Source organism: Brassica napus (assembly GCF_020379485.1).
Source record: "Brassica napus cultivar Da-Ae chromosome C3 unlocalized genomic scaffold, Da-Ae chrC03_Random_24, whole genome shotgun sequence".
NCBI classification, from domain to species: Eukaryota; Viridiplantae; Streptophyta; class Magnoliopsida; order Brassicales; family Brassicaceae; genus Brassica; species Brassica napus.
Window position 1 is genome coordinate 1 of NW_026014193.1, and position 19015 is coordinate 19015.

At 30.2% G+C, this 19015-nt stretch overlaps 1 long non-coding RNA gene and 1 pseudogene across 2 annotated transcripts; both read right to left on the reverse strand.

Annotated features, from left to right (window-relative positions):
• Positions 1-6569: 6569 nt before the first annotated feature.
• On the reverse strand, positions 6570-14443 carry LOC125594670 (annotated as a pseudogene).
• A 3359-nt stretch (positions 14444-17802) lies between these two features.
• Positions 17803-18620, reverse strand: LOC125594671. Of its 2 annotated transcripts, XR_007329944.1 has the most exons (3): positions 18526-18620; positions 18224-18411; positions 17803-18135 (listed from the first exon to the last, which is right to left on the reverse strand). It is a non-coding gene; the product is annotated as an uncharacterized LOC125594671 (long non-coding RNA). The 2 variants fall into 2 exon arrangements; XR_007329943.1 differs by having other exon boundaries at positions 18224-18602.
• Positions 18621-19015: the final 395 nt, after the last annotated feature.

Below are 19015 nucleotides of genomic sequence, written 5' to 3' on the forward strand. Positions count from 1 at the left end.
CGGACACAGACAATCAACAAGAGAGCTGGTCGAACTTGTTTGCTTATTCAAATGAAAAATTAAAAACCAGTAGTAGCAAGACAACCAAGTCGAGGGATATTATAAAGAGGTCAGACATCTATACATTCAGGCAAGATCGTTACTTTTTCAGCAATGGGGTCTAAGCATTAATAAGACCACGTTGTTTACAATATGCACAAAACGTCCAACGAACGGGCAACGGCTATAGTAATTTCCTTTACAATTTTCAACAACACCTAAACGCTAATTACATGTAGAGAAAAAAAGGGAGTAGAGTAGAGACTAACGTTTTTTAAAAGGTTCTAGAGTTTCACCAATAGATAAGTCCAGAAAGAAATTTTCTACAGACTATGGTGAGATAATTTGAATCCCACAGCCACTCATGGGGTAGAAAGCTAACAAACAAACTTTTCGTTTTAAATTTCTTCCTCTTCCTTCTTCTTTTCTTTCTTCCTCCGAACCACACAATACTTCTAGAAAAGTACAAATTTTCCAGGTTCCTAAATTTCAACGAAAAGCACTCCATTTATTGAACTAAGTAACTCACAGTCTACAAGGTAGATTCCTTTGACCCGGCTTCCCTTTAGGTTCTCTTTCTTGATCCCATTTCTTCAATATCAAATTCTTCGTTTTCATTGACCGGTGTTTCTTTCTTTCTGTCACAAAGTTCCCTAGCAAATGAACGAGTATAAGACACTAAAACGTAGCCATCATTTTCAGGTCTCTTCATCTAATCATTATCATAATAACTAAACAGACCACGATTCCCGCAAGACAATAATGTGATCCCGTTTATCAATAAACAAAATTTAGTAACTTTGAGGAGGGAACGCGAACGATGTGAAGGGATAATAAAAGGAAGGAGGAAGCCATCAAACGCGAGCAATAGCTGCGCGTGCGAAGCAAAGCGCACGACGGCGAGTATGGAACTGGCATTTACCTTTCGGGCGATTAAGAGTGGGCGATATCTACGTGAATCCAATACCGAAGGCGCGACATACGACATAAAATCTCACCTGTCAAAACTGGGCTGAAAGTAAAGAGATGAGTGCGCCCTGTCCTTCTGTCGCCTTCTCTAGGGTGTGCTCCGTGTATCAGGGCTATCTTCAAGGCCAAAGGAAAAAAGGCCAGCGACGTAGTTTGGTGCGACTAAGAGACTCGGAGGGGGAAAGAGTAATGGGGCAAGGGGCCAAGGGTAGAAATCAGAGAGAGGAACAACTGGGAACGACTCGCAGAATGTAATAACGGTAATGGTGCAGCATATGCTGGGACCGGAAAATAGCGTTTCTGGGGAAAAGGGGTCTGTGAAAGTGGTTGGGGATGCTATGATACAAAACTCGCTTGAAGATCCAAGGAAATAAATGGAAACAATGCACACCAGGAGAAATGCAAGATCTTCCGGACAGGGGGCTTCGAAGATGAGTGGGTAAATGCAACTCCAGGCCTGGATACTGCAATAGTAACCGCAAAGGACCACGTCAAATAGCTCACTGGGCTCCGACCTCATAAGGTGCCACGGCTACCCAAGAGTCATTGTCGTGTATTCAAAGACACTTGCACACTGGGATTAAGCAGGGCGGAAAGGTTAGGTAGGCAACTGGAGCGCGGGTAGACGTTTGAGGGCGGACAGTATAGGGTCGCAATAAAAGGTGGGAGACGTAAGTGGGAGAGTGCATGCACACGCACGAGGACACCCTAGTCCCGCAGGAGAATGTTGGGCGGGGGTTTCGCTGTGAAAGGGAGGGAACAGACGTGTCCATACGAAGTTCCTGCTTCCTCCACCACAAAATTATGCAAGAAGAGCGACAACAATGAGCGGAGGATGAAGATGAAAGGGACGAGAAGGCAAGAAGGCGGTGTATTGTAGAACTGGGGATATTAGAATTAAATAACGGGTGCGCAAAAATTGGTTCAGAGGAAACAATGTTCTAAGTCACAAAGGGACAGAAAAAAAGAGTCGCAATAAAACAGAATCGTCTCTGTCAGCTAAGCGATAAGAAATCGAAACAATATAATAGAAAGAAAGAATCAAAGAACAAGGGAACAAGAATCAGAAAAAAATTCATTAATGCAAAAACAGAAAAATGAAAGAAAACGAGAGAGAGTGCCCTTCTGGGACTTTGTGAAATTTCGGGCTTGCCAGGGCTTTAGAAGAATGATCACACATATGTAACACAAAATATCCCATTTAAATATTTGGAAAGTGTATTAACGAAGATAGGAGGACACAGAAGTGATCCAAACAAATCAGTCGATGACGTGTCTGATATGTCGGGAAATGTAATTAAAAACAAATAAACAATTATATGAGATAGGAGTGGGAATAGAAAGTGAAGACGAGGGAACCGAAAACACGAGTGTAACAAACATTAAATATAAAAAGTTTGAAATAACATTAAATATAAAATAATAAAATATATATAGTGGGTGTAATCACTTTTTTTAATTTTAAAATTAAATACGGAAACATGATTTTTTATTTTACGATATCAAATTTACAAACCACTTTTTTATTTCTTTTAATTTACGTATATAACATGTTAAAATGATAAATACATCTCCTATTATTTTAACATATTTATAATTACATTTGAAAATAATTAAATCTTAAATTATGTAATATACACATAAAAATTAACCATCACGAAAATAAACAAATGATATCTCATATTCATTTTAAATATATTTATATGCAATAAATTAGATTTAAATATTAATGATATAGTTTATTTCTAGATGATGTCATCATCACGAAAACAACATGTAACTAGGAAAAAAATCTATGAACTGTTATCTTTATAAATGATTTATATATAATTTATGGGTTAAATGTTTTGTTAATAATTTGATCCAAATATTAAGAAATGAAAAATATGAAATAAATTTAGTAACTTAAAAATTTTGTGAACAAGTATCAACTTTTGGTACATCTATTGATGAGATAGATACTTGAGATGAAATAAAAGTCTACTATATATAATATATATATAGAAGATAGATAGTATAATCATTTATCTATGGTGTATATAAATGATCTACATCATCATTTTGGTATTAATTGTTGTAACCAAATTTTATATGCTCTTCCATATTAAATATCTAGATATTATAGAGTTTACATTTAGACACATCGTCTAAATATTGATGTAATATTATCTAAATGAACAGCATTTGAATATTTGCATCTGGACGTCGCGCTTGGATACAAAAATGAACAGAGCTTCCTCTAATATTTCTTTCACATAATGCGGTCTTATGATAATCTATTTCTTATTGAAATTGTTAAACATAATGGCACTTGGTAACCAATAAAATGGAAACTAAAGAAGTTTAACTTCCTAACTAGATTTTGACTCGCGTTTTAAAAGCGCAGAATTGTCTATTTTAAAATATTTGTTTTATAATATTTTAAATATATATAATAATGTTTTTGATGATCAATATCCAAAAAATGTTAATTTTTGTGAAAATATTATTACTTTTTTGAAAAATTTAAATCGAATTCAAACCCATATACTAAAACGTTTATATGAAAAAAAAAATTCAGCGTATTGACTCAAATCATATCTAAGCTATGATAGATTTATTGAATTTAAAATAAATATTTTATTTGTTGGTTTGAATATTTCTGGATCTATTTCTTGAAATGTAAAAAATCTTGAAACCATAATTTGGAAAATCATATGAAATATATGTTTGTGCACAATCGATTACACTAAATGATATAAGATTGTTGCCTAAAACTATTTTCAAGAATTAAACAATTGATCGAAGAATATAAAAGATTGTCATAATCATAGGAGTGTATTTATTCTGAGTGTTTTTTTTTAAATAAGGAAATGATAACATTAATGAGTGGCATGTCATTGTAATAATTCAAACAACTAAGGGCATGATCCTATGAGAGATTCTGCTTTAATAGTATAGATGACTTAACTATGGACAAGTGATTCATGTTCTAGAAGGCTTCTCATATTGTGACTCATGAACATGTGTCAATGTAAGAAGGCATTTGAATTAATTCAATGCATCAAAGAAAAATGTTCTAGAAATCTAAACACTTGTCATTACTCAAACCTTGATGGATGGTTGAGATAGACGATGAAACTTGCCAAGGAAGTAAGAAAGTATTGGTGAGGAAGTAATCAAAATTTGATGAGTAAGCTAGGTCTCTCCCCCACCTATAATAGTTAGTTTGGACCAACACAAAGCTAACATAAAGAAAATCTAAATGGAAATACATAGGCAAGGGGAGATAAGGCTGAGAAAAAAAAAAACAATTAAAAGCAAATTACAAGTGCAACTGTTTGTCCGAATGAAGCAACAAGATTACTAAAGCATGTGAAAATACAAAGAGAAGACACAATAACTCAACATGGCTGGTTTTCAAACAAGCCTTGATTATTCTGACAACACAATCACTCAAACTTAACTATAACTCCTCACACTTACTCTCACATAACGATAATCTAATTAAATATATTTAGGTTTAGCTCTTCCTCAGCTTAGGTTACCCCCTTTCATATCCTTCATCTAAGGATACGCGATGATAACACAGTGAACATTATCAATGTCCCTAACTTCATATCTAGCAAAACCAGCTTCGTTAAGAACAAAGTCCCACTCTTTCAGAGTTCGTTCTTTGCCTGTGGTTGTGTGAGCCATCATCGCTATATCAAGCATCAATCTGACATACTCTTAACTTTTTATCTCTTTCTTCCACCATCATCGTCTTTTCTTGTCTCTGATTATAGATTCCACTATAAACACTTTTCCAATATTTGATTCTTTGCAATTCTTCAATATTTAAATGCAATCTTCGTCTCCCCAATCGTGTAACACCCACTATCATCATTTTTCCAAATATTACTTAAATTAGAATTTAGACCACGTTTTGATACACAAACTAATATCATGCTTTGAAATATTGACGAAGCTTTGTATTTTATATTAACAAAAAAATAATATATATATATATATATAATATATATATATATATAAAACGTAAAATAATTTTAAGAAAACCCCGTTTTATTTTATTTTCACAAAAATAGTTACGAAGAAATAATCAAAATAAATTTTATTAAACAATAAAATATATTTTTAATTTAGGGTTAATTAATCTAGATTTAGAGTTTATAGCTAGGGGGGTGGACTTTTGGAGATAAAGTTTTAAATTTTAAAAAATAAATATTAAAAATTTTAATATTGAAAGAAAATATTTTGGTCATTTTTTAAAGGTTATATTTGTGACAAAATAAAATTTTAATTTTTAAAATAATTATTTTGGTCATTTTAATCAGTGGTTAAAAATATGATTTCGGCGTCCACAAAAGAAAAAGAAGATATAATTCAGAAAGGAAGGTTTTTTTTTGATAAAGAGCATAGTTCCGGAAAGAAATTTCTGTCAAAATATTTATCAAGATGTATATTCTACAGCCCAATTTTATCAAGATGTATATATATATATATATATCTTTGATAAAGGATATAGTTTCGGAAAGATATTTTTTTTGTCACTGTACACACTATAATATATAGAGATAAGAATATACGATATCATGTTATCTATTTAAATTATATGCAGAAACCAAACTTTTAAATTACGATTTTTAGTCATTGTTATAGTTATTTGGCACTGGATAGTAATCGCCATCAATTGATTCAGGGCCTGACTGGTTCAAACGCACTGATTCAAACGCAACAGTTACGGTTGCAGGAGTTTGCGGATGCATGTGGTTGTGGTTTCTTGCGGTTTTAAGAGATTGTACGAATGGTTCTGCGGTTAGAAATTGGTGCGTTTGCGGGATACTTTTGACTGGTTAACTACCCAACACAGTGATTAAATAATAAATTAACAATATTTACATTTTATATAATTATAGAAATATCAAAAATCATAATATTATAATAAATATAAAAATTATTTGTAGAAATTTATAGTTTTTAAATTTTAAAAATTGTGCCACCTAGCATTTTGCAACTTTACTCTTGTAATACTTTTCTCATTCATGCATTTTTTTAATTCTCTTTAAAACATTTAAACAAAGTCTGGTGTTAAAAAAAAAACAAAACCAAAGAAGTCTCTTTCGTTGATAAAAGTAAAGTTAATATATCATCTGTTTTTATGCTGTCAAGCACACACAAAATTGGATATATGTATCTAAATAAAGTAAAGATAATGATGATAAAACAGTCATTTTTTTTTTGAACTAAAAAAAAAATGACTGTTTTATCATCATTATCTTTACTTTATTTAGTCATTTTAAAGCAAACAAACAATACAACTAGAATCAAAACAATAGAATGTAAACGCAAAGGTTATACGAAGTGAAAAATTATAACTTACATAAAGCTTAATTAGTACAAGGTTTATTGCTAAGTGGAAAGAATGATGATATTTCGAAAAATTGGATGCTTAAAAAAAGATTTTAGTTTATATTTATTCGTTTTACTTATTTTTTTTTGTTATGTGTAAATTAGATTTTGAACACTAATTCAAAGCTGTGAGAGAAAAAAACACTTGATAGTAATAGACTAATAGTTATTCAACAGAGTAGAGTATGTGAATGATCTGAACTTGATGAAGACGGCGTCACATTTTGGAATAGAATCAAACATATCGCCTCCAACATTTCAACACCATCCAAGACTTGAGCAACTTCGATAACATGAGGAAGATCAAAGTTAAATCCTTTGATCCAAGGAACTCTCTTTAACCAAGATTCCCATCGCCTCTCCGGTACCGCCTCCTACGTCCACCACCGTAGCCACGCCCGTCAAACAAGTCGTGACAAGCGCCGGCTAAACGTGGCACCACGCGCCTTGCGTCACAAGCCATGGCCTCATTGATCATCTCTCCGAAGCACGGATTATCCTTTGTTAGAGCCCACACATCCTTACCGTGCACCGCATCAAACGGTGGCGGATGTGAACCATTGACCGGAGAAGAGACAACTGAGCTCAGGCTTAACCACGGAGCTAGCATCTCGTGATTTGTTTCGAATAGAATCAAAGGAGCCATAGACTTGCCGTCACGTTTTGTGATCAGCATACGGCGAGAGAGCGGCGTGTTAGTGTAGCCTGTGGTTAGACCATCTTCTGTGGGGACTTCTTTAAAGACTCCTAGGTGCACAAGAAACCTCATTATACGGCGGAGATGTGACGGAGATGCAGATATTGTGGAGGAGAGCTCCGCTAGTTTCACGGGCTGTGAGGAAGGATGGGTTTCAATGGCTTCTGGTATCTTAAGATCGATGGCACACTTTGCAGCTGCTATATCTGCAATTCCCAAGGCATATCTCCATATGTCTAGAGAAGCTTTGGCTTCTTCATTTAGTAGGTTTCTTTTACTTTCTTCCTTCCATTTTGTATAGTAGATCTAAAGCCAGGTGATTTGGGGTTGAATAATTAGGATTTCTTTATAGTCTTTATGAAATGAGGGTAAAATAGTAGTTTTATCTTGTAAAGACGCAGTCGCTATTTCGGAACCAAAATGGATTAACCCACATGTTTCTCATGGATTTAAGGCATGAATGGTTGAAACTTGAAACGCATCAGTTACGTGTGGGTTACGGAAATTGTTGCGGAATTTACGGATATGGGTAGTTATAGTTTCTATCGTTAAGCGATTTGTACGAATGGTATAACGGTTAGAAACATAATTATTAGTGAGATATTTATGACTGATTGATTATGAGATGATGCAGCGGGTTAATGTTACATTACCTATTAACACATTATAAAATTATAAAATTTAAAACATACTATTAAGAAAATATATAATAATCATTAATATAATAATTAATAAAATATTACATTTATTTATTTACTTCAATCTATATAAAAGTTTTAATTCAATGAAATTTGTTTTGAAGATTTATATAAGAACTTTTTTTTAAATATTATTTTTTTCATTTATATGTATCTTTATATATATATATATTATATATTAATATTTAAAAGATAAAGTGAATATTCTTGATTTAAAGTTTTTTAATATAAATTAAGATATTGTTAGTGAATTTAAATGAAAATATAAATTTATATATATTTTTATTTATAATAGTTAGTTTTATTTTTTTTTTTTTATATTTCTTCGAAAATAATTATATATTATTTATCCACTAGCCGCAATCACAAATGGTAGCGGAAACTACCTTCTAATTTTAAGAGGTTTGGAGGAGTTTGAAACGATTTATAACATTTTATGTGATGACTTTAAAATGCCAACAACCGCTATCACTGGCAAAAGCTGCGTTTGCGGGTGGTAATGGAAAAACTAGTCAAACCCTTAACGTTCTCGATAAGTATGTTACAAAAAACCATCTCCAATGGTTTACTCTATTTTTTTCTCTAAAATAGAGTAATTCAATAATAGAATTGAGATTTGCTTTTGTGTTATTCTATTTCGATTTTCGAGCGAAAAAATAAAGTAATGAACAAAAAAATTAGATTACTCTATATATAGTGTAAACCCATTTTTTACTCTATTATAGAATTGAAAATATAATACCATTAGAACATTTTTATTATAAATTATATTTTATAGTGAAAAATATAGCGTAGTTGGTGATGCTGAACTAGGGCCATAGACAAATACTTGTTATTGGATCCGTATGTGTCTTGATTTTGTAAGTATTTATCGTTGTTAAGATAGTATCGGAGTGTTTTGATATTAGTAAGTATAATACAAAAATAACATGTATGAAAAAGTTATCTACTTGGTTTGGTTTGATAATTTTACGTGCTTTTTATTAAAAAAAAAGATATTTTTTAACATTAAAAAATTGATAAATTTTATTATCTTTGTGGTGATTAAAAATGATAATTAAACCGCAATAACAGAAACCTAAGCCCATAAGATGTTTTTTTCTGTCGTAGAAGTAAATATCTAAAAATAAAGTAAATAATATTTTATCGAGTTCATGTTTTTTGGTCTTTTTTCTATATAACATACACAAGTACAGTGAAACCTCTATAAATTAATAATTTTGGGACTACACCAAACTATAATTTTTTTATTAATTTATCGATATACTAATTGAACCAAAACTCAATTTAAGACTATAAAATTATATTATTTTATAGAAATTTTTAATGTATATTAATTTATAGAGTATTAATTTAAAGAGGTTATACTGTATTTCATTAAAAATAATATCATGTTTTTTTTCATAGTAGAGTAAACAAAACGAATTCACATGTTTCCTCCATTAGAATGTTATTTAGCAATTAGCTCTTACAGATTTGGAAGTTCTTATAAGTAATTCACAAACGCTCGAAGTATTAAAATAGACTGAGACCATAACTTATAAACAATTCGTTTTAAACAAGTGTTCGAGTAACAAGTACTCATTTTGACACATTAAATACAATTCAAAATTTTGTTACAAGATAATTCAAATGTCAATATACATAAAATAACAAATTCTTGGCTTTTGCCTACCCATAATAAGAGCATTTCCATTGCAGATTTCATATATTTGTTTTCTAAAATGGAATAACACCATACTATATAGTGTGGTCCGCTCCATCCATATTCTATTTTATAATAAAATATACCGCAATGAATAAAAAATAAAAATACTTCATAATAAATCTATTTTTAACCTTTATTCTATTATAAAGTGTAAAATATAGTGAAGTTGAAGCATTCTTTTCTCTAACTCCATTTTGAAATAAAAAAATGAAATACGGTTAAAAATGCTCTTAAAACTTTATCTATTCGATTTTTAAATAGTTGAATAAAAAATCTTCTCTCGTTAGCTAGAAACATTAATAATTATCACCAATTAAATTATGAATTTCATTGATGAGCTCCAATATAGACTAATATACATGAATTAACAATAAAATATTTAAAAAAAATTTTAATTTAAAAGAAAATAAGAATTTATTAAACATTGACCTAGAAAACTTTCTCAAGTCTGCCATTTAGTTTATTTTTGCAATTGTTAATTTACAAAGGAAGACTTCCAGAGAAGTCTACTACACAACATACTTTTTTAAAAGTCTTCTTTTGTAAAATTGACTTACTTTTGTTTTTAAAAAATTCTCGAAAATAAGAGAAAAGACTCGTATAAAAGTCTTCTCGAATAAACATGTTAGTTTTAAGTTTTTCTTAGAAGATTTTCCTAGAAGTCTTATGTCGGAAGACTTCCAAAGAAGTCTTTTCACTGTTAGTGAAAGTCTGCGTAGATTACTTTTACAATTAACCATATTTCACTTTTTATGAATTTTTTTCATAACCAAAGGTTTGACCAGAATCACAGAATAAAATCGGGAAGACTTCTAGGGAAGAATTCTGGTAGAAGACTTTGGATATCTTCTAATTAATTTTTTTTTTATTTTTAAATGTCAATTGTAAAACTAACCTATGCAGACACCCACTGACAGTGAGCAGACATCCACCGAAAGTGAGAATACTTCCAGAGAAATTTCTATAGAAAATCAAATATCTGACATGACTCGGTCAATTGCAAAACAAACCTGTTCATCCGAGAAAACTTCCAGAGATGTCTACTCAATTTTTTTGTTAACGAAGAAAAGTTGGAAGACTTCGAGAGAATTTTCTCTGAAAACACACACAAAAAGTCAATTGCAAAATTAACCTTTGCATTGACCAGAAGACTTCTATGGAAGTTTTCTCGGTGGAGAAAACTTCGAGAGAAGTATTTTTCACTAAAAATATCTGGAAAATTCAAAGATCATTCTTTGATCCGGTGAAATTCATATTTAGCGAGCTTCTCCAAGCATACATAACTTTTTAATGAAAGTTCTCCACTCGTTCTTCACCAGAATGATGAACTCGAGTAATTCTAATAAACTTATAATTTTGAAATAAAAGTTTGAATTTGGGATGAAATAAAAGAGGAACTAAAAGAGAATGGTTCGTGTGGTAAAAATAAGAATATGAAAATGTAGATGTTAGTTTTAGGTGCATTTAGAGTTTGAAATTGGTTGTTCATGGTGGTTGGTTTATTGATGACAGTGACAATGTTGTAAATAAAAGAAGAAGATGAGGATAATTGAGTAAAATATGCATTTTCGAAAAAAGTAATGATATTTCGTGAATAATCCGAATTTTTGGGGTGGTAAGGCAAATGAAAGTTTCAAAAAAAATCATGGGTTAGTTTTGTATTTAATTTTTTTTTGTTTTAGTCATTTTGAAAAAGCTCTAAAATAAACTTTGAACATTAGGATAAACATGAATTATATTTGTTAAACACGTTTTTTTGGTTAATTGATTATTATATTTATCTATATTCTAATAAATCATTATATATATTCGGATAAATATGAATTATATTTTTTTAAACACGTTTTTCTTTTCTTCTTGGTTTATTGACTACTATAGTTATCTATAACAAAATGTATGACTATATAATACAATATATAATAATAATTTATTAAATGTAACAACAGCTTTAACCACTATAATTTGTAAATAATAGTATATGTATATATAGATATACATATCATTTTTTGTTACTTGCGAATATTAAATAAATATTAATTTATGATATTATCTAATAGTAATTATTAATTTATTTACTTATTTAAAAACAGAGATAAATAAATTTGTGTAATTTTATTATACTAAACGAAAAATATATTTGTATTTATACTAATAATATATCAATTACTATCAAATAATTTGAAATTATTTAAGAGAAATTGCCAAAAATCACATTCATAGTACCACTTTTCATGTTTACTCTAACCATTTTTACCTTCAATTTTAATGAAAGATAAAAGACATTTATAGCCATAAGGTTAACTAATCTAGACTTAGGGTTTAGAGTTGAGGGGTGAGGTAGGATTTTTAGAATGTAAAATTTAGGATTCTAATAACTATAAATAAATATTAAAATTTTAAAAAAATTAAAAATAGTTTCAAAAATAATTTCCGATTTTCAAAAAAAATTATGAAAAAAAAATTCGAAATTTTTTTTTTAAAAGGTTTGAATTTGAAAAAAGTATAATACGGAAACATAAAAAATATATTTTCTAATTTTTTAATTTTTTAATTTTATATTTAAATAATTATTTATTATATTTATTGAGAACAAGAGTATAAGAGTCTTTTGGTACTTAACGAAAAATATATTTTTGAAATGTCTCTTTAGTGGTGGTAAACATGAATAATGGTACCAAGAAAATTGTAAATATGAAATTTTTCCATCATTTAATTATTGAATATATTAATTCTTATGTAAATTTTGAAAATTTATAAAAAGAAGATTTAGTTATAGAGAAGAAGAAATATCTGTAATTAAAAAACAATATTTAAAGATAAAACATTTTTTTTTTTAATTTTTTTGTAACTTATAAATGTAATTATCCAAATAGTTTTATGTGTGATTGTATATTGTATGTAAATGGTACAATATATAAGTAATGATCAAAATATTATTAGTAAAGATTTTTTGAATATATTTTTTTCCTAAACTCAACGATATTTAATAAATTGTTATACTTGAAATAAATTTTATTTTTAAGTGTATTTTTATTTAATCGAGTAGGAAATATTTTTTAAGAATCTTGGAGATATCCCAAATTCATGGAGAGTAAATATTGGCCACGACAATATACCACGATTTGTTAAAGTTAGGACCACCGAATCCATATCCAAAAAATTATCACAACTTGACATTTATAATTATCGAAAACGAATATAACATACCACCCAAGAGAACGAATATGTAAAGAAAGATCAACTAAATTATTTGGACATATTGAATCAAGAAAAATTAATAAAATAATAATGTATACACTTTTCTTTAAACACATTATTATTGTTTACACATCATCAACTTAGGTTTTGATTGGTATAGCTGATGATAAATTAGTAGTAGCATAATATATAAGTAGTATGCTATATAAACAATATCTGTATTATTAAAAGAAAAATACAAATATGAAATAATTGTTACAATTTCAAATTATTTACAAAGCAATGCCACTGAAATAATTAATAACTAATTAATTACAATTTAATTCAACTGAAAAACTACGTAATCTTAACTTCTAGCATTTATTATTTTTTTCAAATAAATAAATTATAAAACTTAGTTAAACAAATCAGTTTTCAAACTCATTAATTTTAAAACCTTAATTTAAATAACTAATTAATAAACATGAAATAATTAATGTTATATTGATTAGGCAACAACCATAAAATGTGAAAAAATCGATTTAGATATATTAATTTTATATTATTAATAACTAACTAATAAACATGACAAAACAACCATAAAGTCACCTAAAATGATTTTGACATCCATTTACTAAATTTATAACCTAATATTGTCTTAAAATAATAGTTCATTATTTATTAATAAAATAAAAAATAAAAGTAACATAAAGAATCATTTATAAAATATATAACTAATTATAAATTTGTATATAAACATATTCTTTATGTGTATTTTCATACAATATATCCCAATGTAAATTCAATATATAGAACCGGATTTTAAAATAGCATATGAAACAATATTAGTATAATTTATCATAATTGACAAAAATATATCATAAAATTTTGATCTATAGAAAATAAAATTACATTCGTGCAAATGTACGGGTAAAATGTAGATAATGCAATTGATGATTTACATAATAAAATAAAATAATCAATATAAACTATAAAATTATTATGTTTAGAAATGTGATATTAAAAAGTTATCTAATAGGATTTTTTTTATATATATATTATCATTTATAAAAAAATAAAACAAACGGTCAAGCTCTAGTGATTTCTTAAAGAGGTGTACATTGGAAAAAACTATGTAAACCAAGAAAAGAGGGAAAATAGGATTTATGATGATCCATGAATTCAATCTTGCCCTTCTAGGCAAATAGTTATGGTGAATAGTGCAGTTCTTTAGCAGCAAGAGTATTAAGTGGGAAATATTTCAGATGTAATTTGCCTTTGCGGCTAACCAAGGCGGATAAGTCCTCATACGGGTGGACGAGTATAATGGCAGCAACACCATTATCATTGCCAGGAATCAGACAAAAGGTCCACTCCGAGAATGCAATTATAGTTTGGGAAGACCTTTGGCTACAAACAGTTCCAGCAAGACCGGCTAGGCTAATTGCACCAGTGGTCCATCCAATGATGCCAGTAAGTGAACTTATAACAGGGACACCAAAATGATGGAATTCTGAGAGGCTAGAAAACTATATCAATCCGGAAGACATCCCACTGATCCAATCTTTGGCCATAAGTCAAGGATATCATCGAGATGAATATTGTTAGAGCTATACAATGAATGAAAGGTGTACTGTTAAGTCAGGCTACTGGGTAGCTAGGAACCTGCTCAATAAAGATACGACGTAGTCGTAGATAGAACCGAGTATCACGAAACTTCAGGCCTTTGCTTGGAAGATACAAGCTCCGCCAAAAATCAAACATTCCAGTTGGTAAATGATCTCTGGACAATTGGCGGTAACAAGCAACTTAATATATTGCCATATGCGATGCGACAACCATTATCCTAGATGTGGAGCGGAGGACGAAATATAAACCATGTCATCTTTGAATGCCCCCAGCTTTATAGACATGGCACATGCATCAATCCCAACTTCACCATTGATGTCCCCCAGTGCAAATCACTTCACAAATATGGACTATCTATTCTAGCAAAATAACGATATTGAAGATCCTGAATTGGATAAAGATCCATACCTTTGGATTATTTGTACATTTGGATAGCGGGAAACGACAAATTATTCAGAGGGATAGACATGGACCCATTGGAAATTGTCCGACACGCTGAATCAGAATGTCATGCTTGGTTTGAAGCTAATCACAAAAAGGAGGAATCAGAGGAAATTGAAAATCCCCACCAAGCTTCAATCTCTCAGACATACATGATAGATGGATCATGGACTAGTGACGCACTCTCACTCTCTAGTGGTTATGGATGGGCATGGACAAACTCCTCAAGAGTAACTCAGCTATTAGGAGCAAGGAACCACGTCGAAGAACCACCACCACTTCACTCGGAGCTCAATGCCCTCTCATGGGTTATGGAGTGCATGCTACAGTTGTCGACGTGCTAGACTTTTGGCACCGATTGTAAGAAGCTAATCTCGATGATTCAAGACTCCGGAGCATGGCCTAACTTTAGTGGTTATGGATGGAAATGGACAAACTCCTCAAGAGTAACTCAGCTATTAGGAGCAAGGAACCAACGTCGAAGAACCTCACCACTTCACTCGGAGCTCAATGCCCTCTCATGGGCTATGGAGTGCATGCTACAGTTGTCGACGTGCCAAACTTTTGGCATCGATTGTAAGAAGCTAATCTCTATGATTCAAGACTCGGGAGCATGGCCTAACTTTTCCACCGGGCTAAAGGACTGGTGAAGCTGAAGAGTAGATCCACAGAGTTCTCGATTGTTTTTTATTCCTCGGTCTGAAAATGTACTGTATGATTCGTTAGCAAAGATAGCAAGACTTTCATAGAGACTTGTACTACATTGATTTTTCTGTTCCAGTCTGATTTCCCATACCACCTCAAGTTTAAGTAATAGAATAACCGTTTGATGAAAAAAAAAGTAATATGCATTCTTACATGCAATTAATAAAGTGATTGGTAGAACAGTAAATGATTCATATATAAAATTATGATATAAAATTAGTATATGATATATAATTTGCTTATTTATGAAATATAGATATTTTATATTTATATATATATATATATATATATATATTATTATTTTTATATTTTTATTGAAAATAACAAATTATATATAATTATAATTTTTGGAGAATTTCCATGTTAACCACTTTTGTTGGTACCATTATTCATGTTTACCATAACTAAAGAGACATTTTCAAAAGAGAAATACCCTAGGATAGCACTAAAATTTTTTTTGTTAGAAATGTAGACTCTAAGAGCACAATTAACGGGGTGCTTACCCCGAGTGCTTAACAACTTAAAAAAAATGAAAAAAGGGAAGCATTGGCGCTTAAACAAGCACAATAAGCGCCGTATCTTAGAGGCACGTGGCGCGCTGCCATTGAGATGCTTTTTTTTTTCTCAAGCACTTTTTTTTCTTTCTGAAACACTGTTTTATGACCAAAATAATATCCAAATATGAAAATGACCTAACTAGCACCAATTTGTTTTTTGAAAATGACCAAAATGACACTCAAACACTATTTTTTATGACCAAAATGACACCCAGATATGAAAATGACCTAACTAGCACCATTTGTTTTTAAAAAAATGACCAAAATGACACCCAAAGATGAAAAAAAAAATCTATGTTTTTATTTTAGAATATATGTTTAAATGTTTACTTTTTATGTTTTATTTAATAACTAAAATGCATCTTTCAAAAAATAATTTTTTAATTTTTTTTTAAGAACCCCAAAATAAAAACCTCCCATTGGAGCACGAAAATGTTCGGGGTGCTTAGCGTTGCATCTTAAATCACTTTTACAACTTAAAATTATTAAAAAAGAATAAGCACCCCTATTTCGGGTTTTGGGTTAGTGGATCAAAATGACCAAAATGTTTCATTAAAGAGGTAAATATACATTTATACCCTTAGGGTTAACAAATCCAAACCTTAGGGTTTAGAGTTAAGGGGTAGAGATTTGAGATTGAAGTTTAAAATTTTATAAAATAAAAAATAAATATTAAAAATTTGAAAATAAATTTTAAAAATAGTTTCAAAAATATTTTCGAATTACAAAACGAAAAATGAAAAAAATTTCGAAAAAAAAATTTCAAAAAAAAAAATTTATAAAAAAGTTCGAATTTGAAAACATATATTCTAAAACTAAATTATTATTATTATTATTATTTTTTTATATATCTAGGGTATTAGTGTCATTTTACCTGTTAAATGAAACATTTTGGTCATTTTCCTCCTTGTGGTCTATTTTTTGGCCCAAACTTGAAAATTGTCTATTTAGGAGAATTGTCTTTTTCAAAAATATCTTCTTCATTAAGAGACAAGAGACTCTTATACACTTACTCTATATAGATAATAAATAATTATTTAAATAAAAGATAAAGTAAAATAAAATTAAAATATTTTTTTTTATGTTTTCGAATTATACTTTTTCAAATTCAATTTTTTTTTTGAAATTCAAAAATTTTGAAACTTTTTTAAATTTTTTAATTTTTAAAAATACTTATAAAACCGTAAACTCTACATTCCAAAATCATACCCCATCCCTCAACTCAAAACTCAAAACCTAGATTAGTTACCCACATGTTTAAAAAATAAACCCCAGGTTTATAAGTGAAGAAAAAATGGTTAACGTAAACATGCAAATGGTATTGTGAATGTGGTCGTTTTGGCAATTTCCTTTTTTTTTAATTTTTTTCTCAAATTTTAAATTATTTTAAAACAATTTAAAATTTATTTTTTTTAAAACATTTAAATTTTATTTTAAAATTAACTCTACTTTTTAAAATAGTTTTTTAGAGAATATAGTTTTGGATATTAATATAATTTCACTACAAGAAAAAAGTTTGTTGCAAGGAAAAAAACTCTCGCACTTCCTTGCAAATTTGCGAGGGAAAAATTTCGAGGGAAAACGAAATTTGCAACGGAAGACGGTTCCTCGCAAATTTGCGACAGAAGAAGGTTCGTTGCAAATTGCGATGGAAAATGGTTCCTCGCAAATTTGCAATAGATTTACGAACACACAGTTTCCTCGCAAATGTTTTGAAAAATATTTTTAAAAATATATAATTTTCGTTATTTTTGACATTATTAAAAATTAAAAAAATTATAAATCACAAAATACAATGGAAATATATAATACATTGATTTTTTTTTTTACAAAATAATTGAATTGGTTTACTAATAAAAGTTTGGTTTACAATTAAATCCGGTTGACAACTAAACCAGAACTAAAAAAAGAAGAAGAAGTAAAACCATAAAAAATACTAAACCTAATCTTCAAGCTTCAAGCCGCCTCCTCGGCCTAACCGGATCTCACAGCGCCGCTCTGTCACACCACCATCGCTGCACACCACAACGGCTTTTGCACCACCAACGCACCACCCTTAACCGGAGACACTCTCTGTCACACCACTGCTTCTCTTTCCTGTTTCATCACTGCTGCTTCTCAGATCTGAAAAAAAAAAAAAACCAATTACAAATATATAAGAAGATGAAGAGAACGAGAGAACAGAGATAAGAGGAAGGCGAAGTGGGTTGACCTGTGATGGTGGTGAGTAGGTGAAGCCAACAGAGAGCTTGACCGAGACGAGTCTGCCGCGCCTCCACCTCCGCTTCAGCGCCTCCACCTCCGCTTCAGCGCCTCCTTCGCCACAGCTCCTGCGCTTCACTGTCGTCGTTTTCCTCCCCTCCAAGCCATGAACTTCGTTTTTGTCTTCTTCCACCCAAACTTCATGTTCATGTAGGGACAAAGAAGAAGAAGACCAAGTGATGAGAGATTGAGAGATAAACAATGTAGATAAAGAAGAAGACACAAGTGATGATAGATTGAGCTTGGTTTTACCTATTTCGTCCAGAGTTTGAGAGAAGCTATGGAGAGATTAAGATGAGAGATCGAGAGGAGAGAAGAAAACAGATGAAATGAAGATATGGTCCATTCGATTAAAGTGTAATCCAATGGACAGGAATGAATATTTGTTAATCCTTGTGTGAAAGTAGTAGCCAATGAGATTTTTTACAAATTTGTTTTATTTTTTTTGTTGTTATAGAGAAAAAGACAAAATAGCACTAAATCAAGTTTTTTGTTCCCAAACTAGCATTCAAGGTCAAAAGTCACAAAAATAGCACTTAATGTTTGATCAAAAGTCACAAATTTAGGGTTTAGAGTTAAAGGGTGGGGTTTAGGATTTAGGGTTTAGGGTTTAGAGTTTAGGGTTTAGTTTTTAGTTTAGGTTTTAGGGTTAGGGTTTAGAGTTTTAGGGTTTAGAGTTTAGGTTTAGGGTTTAGGTTTAGAGTTTAAGGTTTAGGGTTTAGGGTTTAGAGTTTTTAGTTTT